This window comes from Thalassophryne amazonica, chromosome 17, assembly GCF_902500255.1.
Source record: "Thalassophryne amazonica chromosome 17, fThaAma1.1, whole genome shotgun sequence".
Lineage (NCBI taxonomy): Eukaryota > Metazoa > Chordata > Actinopteri > Batrachoidiformes > Batrachoididae > Thalassophryne > Thalassophryne amazonica.
The window spans coordinates 13,386,121-13,408,046 of NC_047119.1; the positions used below are offsets into that span (position 1 = coordinate 13,386,121).

Consider the following 21,926-nt stretch of genomic DNA (forward strand, 5'->3'; position numbering starts at 1 on the left):
AGTCATCGGCAGGTGAGTGGAACATATTTATCATGATGATGAACACATGAACTACAATAGGGGAAGTCACAAAACCAACAAACACGTAAATAAAAGTGTGAGATACAACAACCAATGTGGAACTCAATGGTGAAAAGAAAGTGTGAGAAAGCAAAAGAGGGGAAACTAAGGGCCCTGTCCCACTGGGGAGAGGATTAATTGTGCATAAATTGAGTATATAAATCGCGGGCGTTCGTTGTCGTTCGCAACAAAAATGGCCAAAAATGACAAATGTCCCAGTATGAATTACGGATATATTAATAATATATAGTGAATATATGATGAACAATCACAGTTATATAACTGATCCGACACATTGAGATTATCACGGCAGTATTACGTGTTGTGCGTGCACGGCATCTGCATTGCGGTCATAAAAGAAGCGCATTCGGGCAGTCGGCATCACTATTCACACCAACAATACAACCTCTAGACCATTTGCTGGACTTGGACAAGTTGATCACAGAGTGTTGTCATGCAAGGGTTAACTGTTCATGAGTTTGAGGAGTGGGAGTGGGGAAGCCGCTCTGGGTGTGAGACGGTGTTTTTTTTTTTAGTGAGTTGTGGATAAACAGCAACTCTTCCTTTTGTTGGTGTTAAATAAGTCCTGGATTGCAGCAGCTATTATGTCTTTGTGGATCTACACAGCCGGACCGGCACTGACTGGCAGGTATGTCGCTTTCTCCCACACGTTGGCTTTACGTGACGTGTTTGATATGCATTCACAGACTGTCCGCAAATCAGCTGCAAAGCAGATGTAATAAAAATGCTTTATTCGTGGCCAGTTTGTATGCACTCGCTACAACATATTTTAGTTTGTGATGTGGACATGATGGGCACGATATGTATCTGTTTTACACACTGTCCCAGTCCGCTGCCAAGCCGCAAATCCCCGTCAGTTGCGGATATCAGCGGTTAACGGCAGATATACAGCGCATAGAGTGAGTATGTATTGTGTATGAATTGAGTATATATGTAGTATGTAAGGCGGATGTCATTCGCATTCAGATTTTTGAACAGCTCAAATATCCTGGCTGCGGACGTGCGTGCCTCTGCGGATGATCACGGGCGTGTTCAGATGACGGCCAACTCATACAGGCATGTTACATGGATATTGCGGATGTTTGGAGAATATGGGCCAGCCTTGTGTGCAATACATACACAAATCCTCCTAAATGCCAGTGGGACATGGCCATAAAGTACACAAATACAAACATAACCAACAATTCTGAAACTCGCATAAAAGCAAAGCCAGCAACTAAAGTGAACAATAAACCAATGCAACCTGACCTTGTAAACTGATGGAGAAAGACAGAGGCACAGGCACACTAGGAATAACCACCAGAGGGAGACAGAGGACAAGGACCAATACAGAAAGACGCAACACCAAGGACAGACACAAGAGGGTGGCAGAGGATAAGACTAGCAGACAGGGATCAACACAAAGACACCAAGAAAGAGGCACAGAGAAGCATACCCACAACAGTAACCCCCCCCCCCCCCCCCCCCCCCCATGGGCTGACCCCGATGGCCTAAAACAACCCTACTCCCAATATAGAACAGAGAAAAAAACAAGAAGACTGGGGAAAAAGCAAGAACCCAAAAATAACAAAACAGCTCTAGAAACCCAAACAGAACACAAAACCAGATTGGAGGAGGGGGCTGGAAGGTGGAAACATCACAAAACACATCAGCAACACTCAAGTGGCCAGACTGCAACAATACATCATGACAAAAATGGCCAAACGGCCAGTGAAGTCCACAGTTCCAGTGCAGTGGCAGGCCCAGCAGCCAACTGGAGCTATAGCTGAGGTCTTGAGGCTGAAAGTGCAACCATCCAGAGTCCTGTAGTGTCTGGAGGGTGGCCATGCAGCCAGCAGAATTCCAAAGCTGTGTCAGGTGGACGACCGTGCAGTTGGCTGGATTAAACTGCAGAGACAGATGCCCGACTGTGTGACCCTCTTGCGTCTACGGCAGAGTCAAGTCAGAAGCCATGTGACCCTCGTGGGTCCACGGTGGAGTCAGGGCATAGGCTGTATCACCCTCCTGGGTCCATGGTGTAGTCAGGGCAGAGGCTCTGTGATCCTACTGGGTCCATGGCAGAGTCAGGGCAGACACCATGCAACCCTCTTGGGTCCACAATGGAGTCAGGGTGGCGATTGTGCCACCCTCCAGGGTCCATGGTGGAATAAAGGCACAGACCGCACGACCCTCCAGGGTCCACAGCAGAGTCCAAGCATCGAAGAGTCCAGATGCCTACCTGTAGCAGACAGGTGTTTACTTTGAAAAGGTGGAGATGGATTGTTTCTGCTTGGGTGGATTTCGTCCAGGACCCAAGGCAGTTCTGTTGTGTGGTGAACGCAGCATCTTACCTAAACTCCGGTTCTGTGCAGAGTGGGATAGTCCCTTTCTTCTTCCCAGTGGATTCTGGTGTTAATGAGGAATTGATTATGGCTCCTACTCTGTCCAAAGCTCACATGAACTGGGTGTTGGGTGGGGTTGTGGAGTACTGCAACAAAGGTGTCATTGTTGTTGAGGAAACTGTGACTTTGTGGTCAATTCTGTAATCTTTGCAGAATCAGTGAATACCTTGATTTTTGCACCTCTGCAGGTCATTGGATAAATGGAATATCTGGCTTTGTGACTGTCCTGGACTAAAGCCCCGTTTACACATAGACGGTAAGAGCTCCGGGAAGCATCCCGGAAGAGTTTGTGGCCGTCTTAAGGATCAAACACCGTTGTCAATGCCAGCACTAGGGGGGCGTGGCTTACTTCCGGCTTTACCGGGAATCGTCGAAAAAATTATTCAACATGTCGAATAATTCCGGGAGCGCTCGCGGAGAATTCGCGTGACAATGGAGACAACGCGAACAACGGCGTTTGATACTTTTTAATTGCCATTTTTTATCCTGCCCCTTCCTGTAGTGCCGCAGTTTACACCGCCGTAACTGGCGGCCGGCGTTGTATCCCTTACCAACGGCGTGTAAAACGACGATAGAGCCCACATCAGCGTCCTCAAAGGCGTTTTAACCGGCGACAGAGGCAGACAAAACAGCAGCGCTAGCGGACAGTACGCCATTCTAAACGCCACCTCCCGGTTAACGGCGTTCCAAACGGCCGATAGGCGGCGGTCAGTATAAAAACGCTAGCGCGCTGCATGCAGGCCTCTCACTCATGGCCAGCTCCAGATATTTTTGCAGAGAAGCTCCAGTATGACTCCTAAAAGAAAATTGGCAGCGTCAAGGACTTACCAAGAGGTCTGGTTCAGAAGCAGAGGGTAGCCCTGTGGTGGAGACGAGTAACACATTGAGGAGGGGAAAAAGGAAGGAGAAGAAAAGGCTGAAAGATGAGCTCCCTCCCCCTGCAGTGACAGCTGCTTCAGCCTATTATACTCTGGGGGCGGTGCCTATATGCAAAAGTTCCTGGAGTAACACAGCATTTGCTTGGATAAATCCAGCGGTACACAGGGCATTATCGGTGGCAGCAGAACACCGCCATTCTCACGCGCGTCTTAACCTGTGATTGTAAAGGATAGAACTGGGTATTAACCCCTGTTGCCTGACGTGTGCCGGATGCTACGGCGTCAAAATGCCGCTTTATTCGGCGGATTTAGCGGCGTTTTATCCACGTATTTGCAGCTAGTACGGCGCTCAAAACGCTGGCGAAATGCTCCGCCCCTTTCCACCACGAAAATAGCTGGAACTACCGCGAACTTCGGTCTACGTACTACCCGCCGACAAAACCGTCTATCTGTAACCTGGGCTTAAGATGCAGATCCAGGCTTTCAATGACTTCTTGTACTGCCATCAGAAGTGTTATCTGTTTGCAGTGAAAGTGTCAAATGCACAGATTCACTTATCTCATCCGCAGCACTTATGTCACTGAATCTTCATCTTTGAGACCGATAGATGCTTGGGACAAGCTTATGGATTCATGAGGTCTCCAGCAATGCCATTAGCTTTCCAGGATAAGGTTGATGTCTTTATGGTCCTGGTGATTCTGTTCTTAATGTATGGTTTTGAGGTGTGGACACGAAACAATGACTAAAGTGACTCTTTGCGAAGTACTGGATAATACAGTATATTTGCCTATATCATTAAATACTAAAATAAAACAACACAAGCCATGGAATTTTATGATAAAGGGGTTAATAGTTCCTCGCTGACTTACCTCTGAAATATTAACTTCTTATTTTCTGATGGTTCCTCCATTCCACCTTTTCTCAAATCAGTTAATTTTAAAAATGATAGACAATATTTGCCTCATTTCTCCTCAATGAGCTCTTTTTTTAAATGAATGGCAAATGTAACTCAGTGTACTATCCCAGAACAGATCAGTTCCCAGAATGCATGGGATTTGTGTTGTCATTAGTTTGAAGTGATAATTAGTATTTTATCTGTGTTTCTGTGTGAATGGTATTCATGCAGCAAGTTTTCAGAGCACACCTGGTGTAAAATTGTGACACCATATATGAGGAGTTCTTCCATGTGTTTGAAGTTGTGAAGGAATAAGACTGCTGCTTTTATCGTGATTGCATCAAAACAGTTAACAGTTATCACTTAAAAAGGAGTCATTATAACACAACATCACACTTATATAAACATTGCAATTAATCTGTGGCTCTGTTCTTAATATAAGCTGCTACATTCCATTCAAGCATGTGCTGGAACATTTCATCAAAGCTATGTAAATGCTGTCGGAAGCACTCGTAAAAACAAGTACTCTGATTTCGGCAGCCTCTATAGCTGTTTGTTGCAAATGTTGTATACTTTGGGACTGGTGGCAGAAGTGCACAAAGTAATTCCAGGGTATCATCAGATGTCACTAACAGCCTAAATCTGAGGGTTTTTTTTAATGATTTTTGTGTGACATATCCTATAATTAATATATCAAAATGCAAGCAGTCCAAATGTTGTTATGTTTTACAGCAAGGTGGTATAAAATTTGGTAAATCCTGACCCGGTCCTTAAAATATTGATAGTTCATTCTTTAAAAGAATTAAATGAGGACTGAATGTACCTGGGTTTTTTTTTTTTTTTTCTAAAATGGAATTAAAAAGCCTTGGACTGGTTTCACTGAGAAAAAAAATGCAGATTTACGAGTACAAATTGTGAACCCATTATGTTTATATGGAAAAAAAAAATAGGTGCTACAAAATCCATGATTTTAAAAGTTCACAAGTTTCTCTGCCAGTGGGTCTGACCATAGATAATACATTTTACCTCACCTGAGGATGATGGAGTTTTTTTGTTTGGTTTCTTTGCAGGATTAAGCAGAAATTGATTATCTATTAATTTAACTGGATAGTAGGGTGGGACATAGGCCAAGCAAAAAAAAAAAAAAAACCCACAATGTTTTGTACTAATTCAGATCAAGATCTAACCAACATTTTTGTGTGAGCCCCACATGGATTATGTTTTGGCTAAAGGGATAAGGAGTGTAGGCTCAAAAAATGGACATGTTGTCTTGGTAGGACCAAGTCAAGTGGTTTCTCTGTGTTCTTGTTAGATGCCTAGTATGAAATAAGTGCCTATGCTCAAAACTGGATGCAAAAATGGGACCTATGAATGGATTTGAGCAGTGCAAACACAATCAGTCCCATTTTGACTGATTACATAGGTTCCAGATAGTACTTGTACATATCCACCATTGAAAACTATACTTTTCTAAGTCAATCTAATCTAAATATTAAGTTGAAAAATGCCAGCATTCATTTTACAGTTTTCAGTGTCCAATTTTGTGTTCTTTCAGTCATATTGCTACTGTCACAGTATTACTTACTGTGGGCTCATTTTGCACTGCATCTGCATGTCCATCACCTCTATGGAAACACCACAATCATGGCAAAAAAGCCTTGAGAACTTAAAGTATTTTACTGAGGATATCCAATGTTAATGTCATAAATTAAAAAAAGAGAAGATGAAGAAGGGCCTCTTTTGTAATCATATATGCATAAAACAAAATGTGTCCTCTGTATTTAATCCATCCCAATTACAGTTAGACACAGTCCAACCACTAGGAGCAGTGGGCAGCCACAGTCCGGTGCTTGGGGACCAACTCCAGATGTATACTCTCCCTCGGTTGGGGGCAGAGAAAGGAGAAGACCCTAAATAAGCATGAAACCCACGCAGACACGGGAGGAACATGCAAACTCCACACAGAGAGGCTGGGAATCAATCCCACGCCCTTCTTGCTATGAGGCACTGTGGCTGGATTGAGAGGATGAATGCATAACTAATTTTCTTTTCATCATATGAATTACATGCAGCCCATGAAGGAAGATAGAGGAAAAACAATACAAGCTGTTCCCACCAAACCTTTGCAGAAGTTGCACTGTATTTTTATTATTATTATTTTCAAGTTCTTCAGTGTACAAGAACAGCACAAGTTGTTCTCAGTAAAACCTTACATTTTCTTAATAAAGTATCTGCAGTCATACCACTCTTTGTACACCTGATCCTGTCTGAAATCAGAAGTGAAGCAAAATACATCCTGGTTTGTACTCTTAAAGTGCATGTAACTGTAATGCATTGGTTACAAGATAAATAAAATGGATAGAGCTTTTAGAATTAGTTGAAAAGTAACTGAAAGTATTTTGGGCTGCAATATGTAAACATTCTACAGATATCTTAAAACTAGAACACTCTTAACACTCTTAACAACCTTAATTCTTACACAATAATAAGATTTTATCAGTCATTGTGTCAAAGTTACAACCACTCAGTCACTGGTCATATGTTTTTGTTTGCATCAACAGACAACCTATAAAATGAAAATGGGAATGAATCATAAAAATAGATTGGGAAGAGTGTAGTGTGGTTACGTAACTGAGATTATAGTGTGTAAGTTGGGGAGGATACTGTGTGTAAGTTAAAATATTGCAAAGTTTGAATATGGAGAGTACACTAGATTATTAGTAGTGAATATACCAGCCATTGTCCTATGTTTTCAGTACGTTTTGTTTATTTTTGTTTGTTTATTGCTGGAGTGCTTAAGTGAAGTACTGTGCCACTGGTCTACGTTTTCCAGATGAAATGGTTCATGCATTTTCCATAAGAAAAAAAGTTGATTAAAATCCACAGCATGCAACAGGAATATTTCTGTTAAGGATAAAGAATCAAATAACTTTCTGCAATATAATCTCTCAAACACAACGATCCTTGACTTTCCTTGGTTGTTTCTCTTTTCTTTTCTTCCATTGAAGCCCAAAAGTGAAAAAGGTATCTACTTTGTTGTTGCTGTCTGTGAGTTCCACGTAGTTCGACCATTGGGGTTTTTACGTAATTATTGTATGGCCTTGCCTTACAATATAAAGCGCCTTGGGGCAACTGTTTGTTGTGATTTGGCGCTATATAAATAAAATTGATTGAATTGATTGATCGTTCCTGGAGAATTCTTTTTGGCATTTTTTTTCTTCCGATTTTTTCCCCCATTAGTAAGTAATCTGCATGACCCCAGCCTCGCTTTCAAGCAATAACAATGAGGTTTCCCATAATGGATGCCAGCATTCTAAACATCTTGAGGTTAAATCTATATATCAGCACACTGGGGATGGTGGTATGTGTGTTCCTCGATCTTGTGTCCTCTACTAGTCTGCTTTGAGTTTGATGGTTCGGTGCAGTGTCTTGGCTGTTCCTAAGACTGCACTGTTCTGGACAGAGACCTCTGATGTTCTGCCTGGACTCTCCTAGAGCCATTCTTGTAATTTTGGGGTTACATCTCCTAGTCCTCCAATTACCACTGGGATCACTTTGAACTTTGCCTTCCACATCTGCTCCAGTTGCACGTTCAGCCCTTCATACTTCTTGATTTTTTTCATGCTCCTTCTTGCTGTTGTTGCTATCAGCTGGGATTGGCACATCAATCACACTGCAGTCTTCTTTCCTTTGTCAAGCACCACTGTGTGTGGTTGGTTGGCCAGTAGCTGCTTGTCTGTCTGGAATCTGAAGACCCTCAGGACCGTAGCTCTGTCGGGATGTGGGGACTTCTAATACATATGAGGCACTAATGTTCCTGTACATAATTCCCAGCACTTGGTTGTGCATCTCAGTGTATGCTGTTCCCGCTTCTATCTTACATCCTGCTACTATGCACTGGACTGTATCTGGGGCACATTTGCACAGCCTGCAATGTGGGTCCTGTCAGCTGTGGTAGACTCCTACCTCTATGGAGCTGGTACTTATGGCTTGTTCTTGTGCTTGAGCAACAGGCATATAAATAAAGCCATACCGGCTCAGATGTCACCTGGGTTAAAAAGGTCCCAGTTAGTTGTTGAGGAACCAGAGCACACTGATGGGAAATGGGCTGCTGGAACAAGAAAAACATGGATAAAGACTGACAACATGGAATATATATACAGTTTGAGAAACCAACATTTCTCAACATTTCACCCATTGCTTCATCATAATTGAGTGGGCTGTATCAGCCTCATAAAATACAATACTTTAAGTCAAAACTTCACACATTGTAAAGAAATGTTTGTTTGTGTGTGTGTATATATATATATATATATATATATATATATATATATATATATATATATATATAATATAAAACTACTGGATTCATTTTCATTAATTTGTCAAAACTGTGGGGGCCTTGGCAGAGAAAATAATAGCGATTTTTAAAAATTACATTTCAGTGTCACTTTGATGCATTAATTGTCTTGGCAGTGTTTATTTGCTTCTGCTGCTTGTGATGATGTTTGTGTAATTCTGCCATTTCCTAAACACTTACATGGTGTGTCGTGTTCTGTAAAATTTGCCATGTTTCTATTCCAGGTTAAATCCAAAAATTTTTTACATGTTATTTTAATAATAGAGGGGGAAAAAATGGTTTCTGCACAGTTGTTAAGATGTGATGTTTTCTGTCTGCAAAAAGCTCCATCAACATTTCCCAGAAATCTGCTGATTTTATTCTATCATTACAATTCAGATGATGAAAAGAAGAAAAAAAAAATCAATGACTACAGTTTTTTCAGGTGAACAAACAGGTTTTCATTGGAAACCACGTTCTTTCATAACTACAGTACCGCAGAGTTTATCTTTTTTAATTTACTGTAATGCATGCAGAGCTTGCCCATGGCATCAATCGTATAGACAAATGGTAAAAGCGACAAGGACTCACACTGGTTCACCAAGTAAGGGGGGGGGGGGGTGTTGCTAGGCTTAGGGGTAATGGGTTCCATAAAGAAATATTTTGCACCATCTGTCATACTTAGTTAAATGTTATGTGGTAGCATATGTCATATGACATAGAATCCAAAGGCCATTGACCTTGGTTAATTATTCCTTTGTAGCCAAAGCATTCACTATTCATTCAGAATTCTTCCTTTTGTTAACCCTATTAGCACAACCAATCATTTGCATCACTTCTTAAAAGAATTACTTCAACTGCTGACAATGTGCAAACTGAAAATTCCCTTTGTCACCACTTTTGCTGTTTTTTTTTTTTCCCCCATAACACCTTAACATTCAGTCATCGACAGTCCAAACTATACCTTTTTGGAATCCCTACACTCAAACTGTCAGGTTTCAGTCCTGTTATGTTCTTGGTTCTCGTTTTTCCCCATTTCACGGTTTGATATTATAGGCTTTAGTTTTGTTTTCAGTTTTTCATTTATTCTCTGGTTATCTTTCTTTCATCATGTGTTTAGTTTTTGCCCAGTCTGTTTTTTTGTTTTTGTTTTTTTTTTCCCATTGTATATTTTCCATTTTGTTTCTGGTTTTATTTTCTGCTTATCTTTGTGTAATCATTAGTTATATCATTCCTTTTTTTCTGTGCTTTATATGGTTGTCTTGGGTTTTGTTTTCTGTTCTGTCGTTATGCTGTTTATGCTTTAGGTTACCTTGTTATGTTTATTATTTTTTATATTTTAGCCATGTCTTGAGGGTCAGTCTAGTTTAGTTTCATCATCATTCTGTAGTCACTGATTGCACTGTCTGTTGTTTTTACCGTTAGTATTTTATTTACTCACACTCTTGCATCTGCCTATCTCATCTTTGTCTCTGTCTGCCTCGTTCATTCACTCACACTCTTGCGCCTGTTTCATCTTTGTCTCTGTCTGCCTCGTTCATTCACTCACACTCTTGCACCTGCCTGTTTCATCTGTCTCTGTCTGCCACATCCATGCCCTCACTCTCTTGCCTTTCTTCCCGTCTCTTGGGTTCACCTGACCACGCCGCCCTTTCCTGAACATTCCCCAACACACACATCTTGTTCCCCTAATTACATCACCTGTGTATTTAAGCCCTTCACTTTCTCCACTCCCCCACCAGCTTGTTGATCTCTGTATCCTCATTCCAGCCTTTTCTCATAGTCCTGTTTTTGACACATTGTGTATTGACCTTGCTTTGTTTTTCGGACATCGCTTTGTGCCTCAGCCCATGTTAGTGTCTCTCCGTGCCTTCGAACCCAGCCTGTTTTTGGACCACATTTTTGCCTTGTACTTACCTGTACCTCTGCTTCACTGCCTGCCTTCCTGTGTACTGTACTCCTGCCTGTCTTAAAGATAAAGTCTATTTTGACATCCAACACTTTGTCAGCAAGTCTGCATTTTGTGCCCTCCCACTTTCTGTGCTGTGCATCCTCAAGTCTTGACACAAACAAAGAATGTGGTACACTTCTCAATATGACTGCCTGACTTGCCAGGTAGGGCTGAATGATTACACAGCGTTCACAATTTAAAAATATTCCAGTCATATTGAGAAGCATGAAGTATTACATTATTTGTCATATTATTTGTCATGGGTGTCTTGGTGGCTTCCCTCACAGTCTCTGTGTCTAACGTAGATATAATGACCATGCAGTGCCCTACTGTTTGTTTTTCTTAACCTTTGATGTCAATGGAGCCTAAGACGTATTAAGCAACTTGGAAATAAATGCTGCAGCTTATTGTCACAAAAAAAATGTTGTAAAATGTATGGAAAATTAATACCCAAAAATTCATACATGTTGGACATAATTTCCACTGGGAGGCAGTGATGACATCACAACAATAACTTGGCAGATTGTCTGAATGAAAATAAAATAAGGTAAATTATATTACTATTGTTATAATTATTTTTGTTATTCTAACCCTTATCCTAGTGCCAAGCCTAAAAAGTGAAAGTCCTGGTTCTGAACATTAAATGTGAAACACACATTGTACATGCAAGGATAAATTCATAGAAACATGCATGAAATATTGCGCTCAACTTTGCAAATCGTATCATAAGAAATATGTCATGCAAATGTGTTGAATGTTCATATATCCATTCCCTGACTTGTCTAAAGAAAATTGCCTATATAACCCTTGATTTGTGTACAAAATAGTCTTTATATTTAGTTTGTCCAGTTACTTATGAGCTCTGAAAGTGGAGGCATGATGTAGTATAGAAATGGCTGTAATTCAAAAAATGGTTAATGTTACATTTTTTAGTTAAAGAGCTTGAATTAAAATTACAGGTCTACTCTACAAGCACATATTGATTGTTTCATTTCAACTCCATTCAACACAGAGGCAAAATTAGAAAAATTGTGCCACTGTCCAAGAACTCATGGACGTGACTGTAGGTACCTTTACAGTTTTAGTTGTTATTTGTTCCATCTGGAAAGCCCACTGAGTTTGTGTGAATTGATTTTCAAGAGTTCAGAGCTCTTTTGATGTGTTCAGGGACCTCCAGGAAGTAATTTGTAAACACAAAGTAACTTGCTCAGCCATTTCTTCACCGTGCAACATAAAGGTCTCAAACTCGGAATGCCTGAGGGTCACTGGCCAGGTTCTGTTTCCCTGGTGGTGCATTTTCACTTAATCGGTCAAACAGAATGATTCATATTTCTCTCATAATAATTCAGTGGATTGTATCAGCCTCATAAAGTACGATACATTAATGAAGTTGAAGGCTCCTGAAAGAGTCGGTGAAAGAGTCTTTGCTTGTTTCCAACTGAAACTGTTTTTTTTTTTTCACACCCATTGACCAGTGTTTTAATAGTAAGGGTACTTGCACTCATCTCTGTTATCATGGGTGTGTTGGTCAAAAAATGAGGCTCAGTTTTGTTGCATTCCTATCTCAAGGTAGCAGAAGGTGATTGCACCATAGAGCACCAAAGTGCAATTTTTTTGTGCTGTTTTGCAGAACATCATACTACGATAAAACAGAACTGAAAATGGCAACTTGACAATGCAATATAAATAAAAATGAACAAGAAAATGCAAAATATTAATGATTCCATTGTTATGCTGGTTTTGCAGGTGGGGACAACCAAGATGGGGCTGGTCATAGTGTCCAGGTGCACCTGGGATGGGGGAGGGCAGCTGTGTGTGCATGGTTCAGGTTGTTGCAGGAGGATGATGAAGAGGTTTTGCAGAAAAGAGGCAGTCAAATGCTTCACCTCAGGGAGCTGTGGTGGATGACTGTTGCTCTGTGCTTGTACCCTTTGACACATCGCAAGGAAACTTTTTTCCTCATATGAAAACCACCCACATTTTACCATTGAAATAGCAATACAATAGATGGTGCCACATTTCTGTCTGAAAGAGAAGGACAGATGAAAATCTGTTCGGTTTATTGAATGTTTTGTGCAAAGCACAGCTGAGTAATTAAGTGACTCAGTACAAGCTTTTTTACACTCTCTCTTACTTAGATTACACAAATTGCAAAGCAGTGCTGAACATACCTCAAATGCATTTGCACTATGCAAAATGCACTTTAAACTGCGTGCCATAGATTATCAAGACAGGGCCTGTGTGTCACATTTTCCAAGTCGTAATTCCTTTTTACTTTTGAAACTGTGCATTTTAGTCGCCAGCTCTCTCCAGTGTCTAACTAGCAAAAATAAATAAATAAATACATAAAATAGGCTAACCACAATTTGTTGTATGATTTATACAACAAATTTACACAGAAGCTAAAGTTGACATTGCACACAGTTAATGTTGACATGATGCCCAGATACTGCTTTACTCTGTTTGAAAATGTATTTCCTAATTATTTGGGTGGGAAGACAATGATTTGATATAATATCTGGCATATTGGACATCTTGTATTGTTTAACATGAAAAGAAAGTGATCAAACAAGGAGAACATATGTCTGCTGTGAGCCATATGGTTTAATATTCAACAGTTTGAAATAGAATCAGAATTGAATTTATTGCCAAGTAAGTTCTTACATACAATGAATTTGATCTGGAAGTGTTGGTGCATAAACAACAATAAAAAGCAAAAGGAAAAAAAAAACACTTCTATAAGAACTGAAAGAGTCAAATAGGCAAAACTATGTTCACTGTCAAATAAATATAACATAGTGGAATAGAACTGTGCAAAAAGCATGCGATTGGTGTGCAGATGTACAGTACCTTCCAGTGCAGGGATGACCAATCTGTACTTTGTGGAAGTGGGGGGAGAGGGAGCCAGAGTAAATGGGGTTCTCTGACATTATTTATTAGTCTAGCTGCAGATGTAACAAAGCTGTTTTTGTGTCTTGAGGTTTTAGTGTTGATGCATGTCAGCCATCTGCCAGAGGATCGGCCACTATCTTCCTTGCACACCTCAGGGCCCTGGAGGTGTACAGGTCCTGTAGGGATTGCAGATTGCAGACCTTTGATGTAGTGGTTATCATTATTTTGGACCTCTCTGTGCAAAGGTTAGTGGAATGCAGGTTATGTGGGTCACAAACCAACAAGCAGGTAAAAACTAAGCGTTCATAGTGGAGTTAAGAAGGTATATGTGATTAATAAGGAACCAATGCAGATGGCATCTGTATGTCAGATAGAATATGTTGCAATGGGCATTCGTCAAGAAGAGCAGTAGTTGGTAATACATAGTTCCCACATGTAACACTCAACATTTGTTGTGGGAAATATTTTTGTTAAGACAAATACCAATGTGCCCATGTGGGAAGGTCATTTCATCACTGAGGAGAAATGAGACATCTAGGTGCAGGGGAGGTAAGTGCCTTCTAAGAGCGAAACTCCAGCCCAAAGCAGTCAGGGTGCTGCATACAAACAACAGGCTATTGAAATTGATATAACCGGCTCTAGGCAATCAACGGAGGAAGTAAGTGCAGAGGATTTGGGTAATTTACGTTTGATGAATTTTCACAGGCTTAAGAGTATTTCTGGAGGCCAGCTCAGAATAAGTGGAGATGAGAGATGACAAGTAGTTGGACAAAGAGCTGGAGGGAGTCCCAAATCCCTGGAGGGATGTCCTGTATTACAGACTATGTACAAAATGTAGTTGTGTAAAATTCAACTGAGTTCGCTGTCTGGGGAATTAGTCACAGCAGAGGTGGAGAAGGAAACCTAAGACAGAAAAGACCCCGAGACACCAAGGTTCTGAAAACAAAAGTGTGTGCTTTGTACAAGCTTTATGCAATTTAAACAAAGCACACATAAACAGGATGCAATGCCGTCCATCAAAATTGGCTTCAGAAGGGAAAGCAATCTATAGTTTGTTCACTCTGCAAATATCCTGTTTATGATAATATATCATATTATCCTAATTATCAATTAGGATAATAATCATAATCCGAATTATCATATTATCAAATATCCTGATAATAATAATAATAATAATAATAATAATAATAATAATAAATTAATATTATTATTATTGTTGTTATTATTGTTATTATTATTATTAATCATTGGTATTTTTCTTCATCAATGAATATAACACAGAAAATAAAACATATGATCGAATACCAAAAGACAACTATTACTTAGTTTCATTATCATTATAATAATCTCTATATAACATTCACTATATAACTTCAATTTGCAGAGAGGTGCCCATTACAGCATACCAAAGATCACTTTCAGAGGATCCTGGAGCACGTTCCTCACTGATAAAGTGAGGAACCTTGGGGTAATTTTTGATCCTACTTTGTCCTTTGACCTCCACATTAGAGATATACTCAACAAAAATATAAACGCAACACTTCTGGTTTTGGTCCCATTTTGTATGAGATGAACTCAAAGATCTAAAACTTTTTCCACATACACAATATCACCATTTCCCTCAAATATTGTTCACAAACCAGTCTAAATCTGTGATAGTGAGCACTTCTCCTTTGCTGAGATAATCCATCCCACCTCACAGGTGTGCCATACCAAGATGCTGATTAGACACCATGATTAGTGCACAGGTGTGCCTTAGACTGCCCACAATAAAAGGCCACTCTGAAAGGTGCAGTTTTATCACACAGCAGAATGCCACAGATGTTGCAAGATTTGAGGAAGTGTGCAATTGGCATGCTGACAGCAGGAATGTCAACCAGAGCTGTTGCTCGTGTATTGAATGTTCATGTCTCTACCATAAGCTGTCTCCAAAGGCGTTTCAGAGAATTTGCTAGTACATCCAACCAGCCTCACAACCGCAGACCACGTGTAACCACACCAGCCCAGGACCTCTACATCCAGCATGTTCACCTCCAAGATCGTCTGAGACCAGCCACTCGGACAGTTGCTGAAACAATCGGTTTGCATAACCAAAGAATTTCTGCACAAATTGTCAGAAACCGTCTCAGGGAAGCTCATCTGCATGCTCGTCGTCCTCATCGGGGTCTCGACCTGACTCCAGTTCATCGTCGTAACCGACTTGAGTGGGCAAATGCTCACATTCGCTGGCATTTGGCACGTTGGAGAGGTGTTCTCTTCAACTCTATGCGAAGGAGATGTGTCGCAGTGCATGAGGAAAATGGTGGTCACACCAGATACTGACTGGTATCCCCCCCAATAAAACAAAACTGCACCTTTCAGAGTGGCCTTTTATTGTGGGCAGTCTAAGGCACACCTGTGCACTAATCCTGGTGTCTAATCAGCATCTTGATATGGCACACCTGTGAGGTGGGATGGATTATCTCAGCAAAGGAGAAGTGCTCACTATCACAGATTTAGACTGGTTTGTGAACAATATTTGAGGGAAATGGTGATATTGTGTATGTGGAAAAAGTTTTAGATCTTTGAGTTTATCTCATACAAAATGGGACCAAAACCAAAAGTGTTGCGTTTATATTTTTGTTGAGTGCTTTCTTCCACCTGCAAAATATAGCAAAGATTCGTCCCATCCTGTCTATGGCTCTGGTGTGTGTGTGTGTGTGTGTGCGCGCGCGCGTGTGTGTGCGCGTGTGGCTTTGAGCATGCAAAAACCATGGAGAGCTGACGTTTGCCGTTTGGCATGCTAATGTATTTTGGGTCAAGGATAAATGCTACAAAAACGGAAACTTGATAGGACAAATATTCTTGGAGAAATTAGCAATTTTAGCTCACCAATAAACAATGGATGCTGTGAATGCAATGCACCATGGGAGTTTGGGGATTTGAGGTTTTAAATGTTGTTATTGTGTTTTATGTTAGTTTAACAGTGTTGTTAGTGTTATTGACTTATTGTGTTTTTGTAGCTCAGTTGGTTTATTCAGTTACATAAGTTTCATGTTGCTATTACCATAAGTGACTTAAGTTCCTGTTGGTACCATGATTTGTCTTTGTTTGTCAAATTAAAGCCACTTGCTTACAGCAGCTTTGCATGCATGTCACTCACTACTTTCTGGACTCATGCCACTCCAGCAAGGGACAGTAAGTGATATTGATATTAAAAGTGTGAGTGTGGTGAGTGATTTTAAGTTCAATGTAGGTATATTATTGTAAATACATTAAATATACATGGATGGCACAAAAAAAGTCAAAACACTTACTTCCACTGTGGTCCATTTAAAAATCAAATGACAACATAGAAGTAGAAATAATATTGGTGTATATGATAACAAGAACATAAACCATTTATTAATATATTAAAACAGTCAATTAACATTTTTAATCGCCGTTTCATCCTGCCCCTTCCTGTAGTGCTGCAGTTTACACCGCCGTAATTGGCGGCCGGCGTTGTATCCCTAACCAACGGCGTGTAAAACGGCGATAGAGCCCACATCGGCATCCTCAAAGGTGTTTTAACTGGTGACAGAGGCAGACAAAACGGTGGCGGTAGCAGACAGTATGCCGTTCTACATGCCACCTCAGGGTTAACGGTGTTCCAAACGGCCGATAGGCAGCGGTCAGTATAAAAACGCTAATGCGCTGCATGCAGGCCTCTCACTCGCGGCCAGCTCCAGATATTTTTGCAGAGAAGCTCCAGGATGCCTCCTAAAAGAAAATTGGCAGCAGCAAGGACTTACCAAGAGGTCTGGTTCAGAAGCAAAGGGATGGCCTGTGGTGGAGACGAGCAACACGTTGAGGAGGGGGAAAAGGAAGGAGAAGAAAAGGCTGAGAATGAGCTCCCTCGCCTGCAGTGACAGAGGCATGTATCCCTGCTGCTTCAGCCGATTATACTCTGGGGGCGGTGCCTATATGCAATAGTTCCTGGAGTAACGCAGGATTTGCCTTGATAAAACCAGCAGTACACAGGGCATTATCGGCGGCAGTAGAACACCGCCGTTCTCATGCGCGTCTTAACCTGCAATTGTAAAGGATAGAACTGGGTATTAACCCCCATTGCCTGACGTGTGCCGGATGCTACCGTGTCAAAACGCCACTTTATTCGGTGGATTTAGTGGCGTTTTATCCATGTTTTGCGGCTAGTACGGCATTGAAAATGCTGGCGAAATGCTCCGCCCCTTTCCAGCAGCCGAAACTACTGCGAACTTCGGTCTACGTACTACCCGCCAACAAAACCGTCTATGTGTAACCTGGGCTTAAGGTTCTAAAAACATTCTGGACTCACATGCCATTCCAGTTCATTATACAAGCTTTGCTTAATTTATTACCACCCTTACTACAAAAATGTCAGCTACCTAATCTATAAACACTACCTAATCTAGAGCCCAGGGATCCCCACGGGCAACACGCTAGTGGTAATTATTTATGTATTATTAATTTATTATATAACTTAATATATAGCTTATTCATTGTATTTGATTATAATTTACAGGGCTTTGTGCACATTGCTCAGTGTGCCGCTCTCTACTATTTTGGCATTGTGGGATAGCTCACCCAAAAATTGAGCTCACCGGACTACTTTCACCTGACCCAGTTTCCGTTTTTTTGCAAAATGGTGCTGAATTTGCTGATATGAGAAGATGCTGCTGGATGAGTGTGAGTATTGATTTATGATCATTTAGGTGTAAAAACCCACGACATACACAGGTGTTGTAACAAATATACTCCTTATTTTTTTTGTTACCTATGAAAATGCACTGTCGTCGCAGGTCTACTTTTGGCACAGGAATTCATCAAGCATGTTGGCCGTGGGCGCATACTAACACAGAATATACAGAAACTATATAGTTGTTTAGCCAAAATAAGACTGTCCATTGTTGGCTTGCCATAAGCTAGTGGCATATGTGAGACTATGGGCTTTGCCTTGTTGCTATAGTCTGGGGCATTTCCACAGCCTCTTTTCACATAATAACAGAGTAACTGCTCACAGCCATCCTGAGCAATTTCTTTGCAAACATGTCATCATTTCAACAGTGAGGAGTGGAGACTGACATTTGTGAGAGTGCCGCAGGGCATTCCAGCAACACTCGTGCTGCACTAGGGCCTTATGAATGTAGACTACTCGCAATTTTTGGTGGAAAAAATGAAAAACTTCACCTTAGTCCTTCATCTGAGAGAGATTTGCCTATTATTTCAACAGAAAAGTTGGACTTTTAGTTGATGCCACTGTTCAAACAGCAGTGCACTCTGGTTCTTAAAGGGGATGGCAGTTCACAATCTTATTAATATATTTTATGTTATTCCCAAAAATACATCCCCTAAATGTGTCTCTTTTGTGCCCTGCATGCTACTTTAGACTCACATTATGCTGCCTATTAATAGCAAAGTGAAGTTGGACACAACCCGAATGTACTTGCTCCATCTACTTTAGGCAGTGTGCTATAGATCCTCAAGATAAGGCACAAGGAGTGATTTGCACATTTATTTAGACTCCCTCCAAACAAAACTTAGGCGCTTAGGAGCTGCTGGAAGTGTTGACATTTATTTCCCATTTGTACACTTGTAGTAATTTTACTACAGAGAGCAATTAGTTTGTACACATTTGCAATCATTTGAAGAGCAATGAAACTGTCACTTTATGTTTGGGGGTTGTAGATTTCAAACAAATGTATAGAATATTTCACTCTCATGAGAACACAAAACACAACCCACATACCTTTGAAAGATTTCAAACAAAGGTGTAATTGCAGGCACTGTGCTTTCAACTAAATCTTCTGATAATCCTGAGAAAGATGTACATAATCCATCAGCAGTTGATGCAGGCAGTGCATGTTCTTATGTGATGTCAATATAAGGTAGGCTATGTTCCAACTGCAAAATCATATTTTTTTTGCAGAAGACTTCCCAGACTTGGATTTGTGTATCCACAGTTCTCAACCATTGACATCATATATGTCATTCTGGGTTGCTGTGGTACAAATGTTGCCATAGTGGTGGCACTGGTGGCATTGATAGTGGATATGAGACCATGTCCTAGCATGTGGAGCATGTTCAAAACCACTGGGATGTCCAATGCCACATTTCTTGTGTTACATGATAAAGTGGATTGTTTGGTGTTATGTACATGCATATATACATTGCAGGCAGAAAGGCACACTGGGGTGCACAGTCATGCAGACATGTTCCAACTATGCATGTGATACACACGTAATGGCACGATCACCTGTGGAAAAAATCCACCAACTTCCATAATTTGTGTGAGGAAGAAGTGTGTTTTCTATTTTTAAAACCCTAAACTAGAACAGACAAAAGAAATAAAAAAAACCCTGCAAGCACTGAAATGGCCTGATTTTGAAGGTGCACACATGAAGGTGGCTACATCTACATTTTGGTTGAGACTCCGGCGATGGCCGTCGCATCTCCTCCTCTTTCTGTGTTTCTCTATCTCTGCCCCAACCTTCAAAAGTCCCAACTTCACCAGACTGTGAATTCTTCAAACTAAAGTTGGAATAACCATGGAATTGATCAGCTGGTCTCTCAACACTATTGACACCATCTTTTCAACAAGGAAATCAGGGCTGGGGGACCCTGCTTGCCCAGATGGAACCTATCCTGCAGGCTATGTTCTTGATACCTGGAAGAAGTGGCATGTCGCATGCTTGGCATCACTCTCCGTGGAAGGCGAGGATTTATTCGTATTTGCTTTTATGTCAGGAGGGCTTTTGCTGATTAGGCAGTGCCCTGATCTACTGGAAAACTGGCAAGATGGCTGCTATCAAAACCACAACCCCACACCTGTCCATCATGATTAATGAGGTGGGCAAGGTGGTACCATCTCAGACTGCGTTAACTCTCGAACTTAAATGCAAATTCGAAATCATCTCGGTGCAAATGTCTGCCTTGCAAAGGAATTGATGTTGGAGACCACTGAATATTCACAATTGGGTCTGGACAGTTAAAGACAAGCTGTATTGGAACTCTGTGCTTCTCTGCCTAACCCAAACATGGCAGCCTTATCAGCTACCGAAGGTTAAAATGCCCCATTTGTTTTCCTCCAGAAGGATTTCAACGGCCTTGGTGAAGCATCTGACTTTTAATTCTAATGTGTGCCATTATTACGTCCAACTTGTAATAATTGTAGATGAATTGCTGTATTTTTGTTTGAGGTAATTGGGTGTGAAGATGAATTGCCCTTTTAGGGATCATTAAAGCTGTCTGAATCTTGAATCTTGAACATCCATGGGCCTCCTTGGCTATTGAGGGAGAAAAAAAAAATCAATCAAAAGTATAGCACTCAAAATGCTATTGTGTGTGCAGAACATATCATTTGTCCCACAGTTTGATTGTTGAAGAAACTGAGAACCCACTAGCTGGAGAAGGACAAAGGTATGCCCACATTTCTTCTAACATATACGGCATATACGAGGGTAGGCTGAAAAGTTCTAAGGCTGACTATGATGCAGTTGTCGAATTGAACAAATTCAGGGTTATTTTTCTACATAGACTATACATACACTTCTTCCAGCGGTGCTTGAGTGCTTGATTCCCTTGGCATAGAAGTTTTCATCTTGAGAGTCAAAATAGTCCTCAACGGCAGCCATCACCTCATCATTGCTCCGATAGTGCTTCCCAGCCAAGTTTTTTCAGGTTTGGGAACAGATGAAAGTCAGAGGGTGCCAAGTTAGGGGAGTATGGTGGGTGATCTACCAGTTCGAATCCAGACTCGTGGATAGTGGCCATGGCCACTGTTGACTTGTGAGCTGGGGCATTGTCTTGATGGAACACCACCCCTTTCATCAGCTTTCCTGTTCGCCTGTTTTTGATAGCCTTGTGTAACTGTCTCAGTAGGTTACAATAGTACTGTTCATTTATGGTTTGTCCCTTTTCAAGATAGTCCACGAACACAATGCCCTTGGCATCCCAGAAAACTAAAACCATGACCTTCCCCTCAAATGAAACGACCTTGGCCTTCTTTGGAGGTGGTGACCTTGGGTGTTTCCACTGCATTGATTGTTTTTTTTTTTTGTTGTTGTTTTTTTGTCTCTGGTTCAAAGCGGTGAACCCAACACTCATCCTGGGTAAGAAAATGTTCCATGTAATTGGCTGGATCCTCTTCAAATTATGCCAAGTTTGCCTTCGACATGACTAGCCTGGTGCGTTTCTGATCAGGCGTCAAGATGTGGCACCCACCTTGCTGACACCTTTGACATTCCAAGTTCTTTATGCAGAATGTGTTCAATTCTCTCACGGGATATTCCCACAGCATCTGCTAGCTGATTAGTCGTCGATTGTCTGTCATCCATCACCATTTCATGAACAAGGTTAATGTTTTTCTGGGTTGTGGCTGTTGCAGGCCGCTCAGACCTTTGGTCGTCTTCAAGGATCTCTCTGCCCCTCTTAAATTCAGCTGCCCACTTCTGGACTGTAGATATGGATGGAGCTTCATCCCCTAATGTAGCAACCATATCCGCATGAA

General features: G+C 41.1%; 1 long non-coding RNA gene across 1 annotated transcript; it reads right to left on the reverse strand.

Annotated features, from left to right (window-relative positions):
* Nucleotides 1-4,614: 4,614 nt before the first annotated feature.
* On the reverse strand, nt 4,615-20,798 carry LOC117529935. The gene is made up of 3 exons (XR_004566152.1): nt 20,787-20,798; nt 14,051-14,055; nt 4,615-4,744 (listed from the first exon to the last, which is right to left on the reverse strand). It is a non-coding gene; the product is annotated as an uncharacterized LOC117529935 (long non-coding RNA).
* Between the last annotated feature and the right edge of the window lie 1,128 nt (nt 20,799-21,926).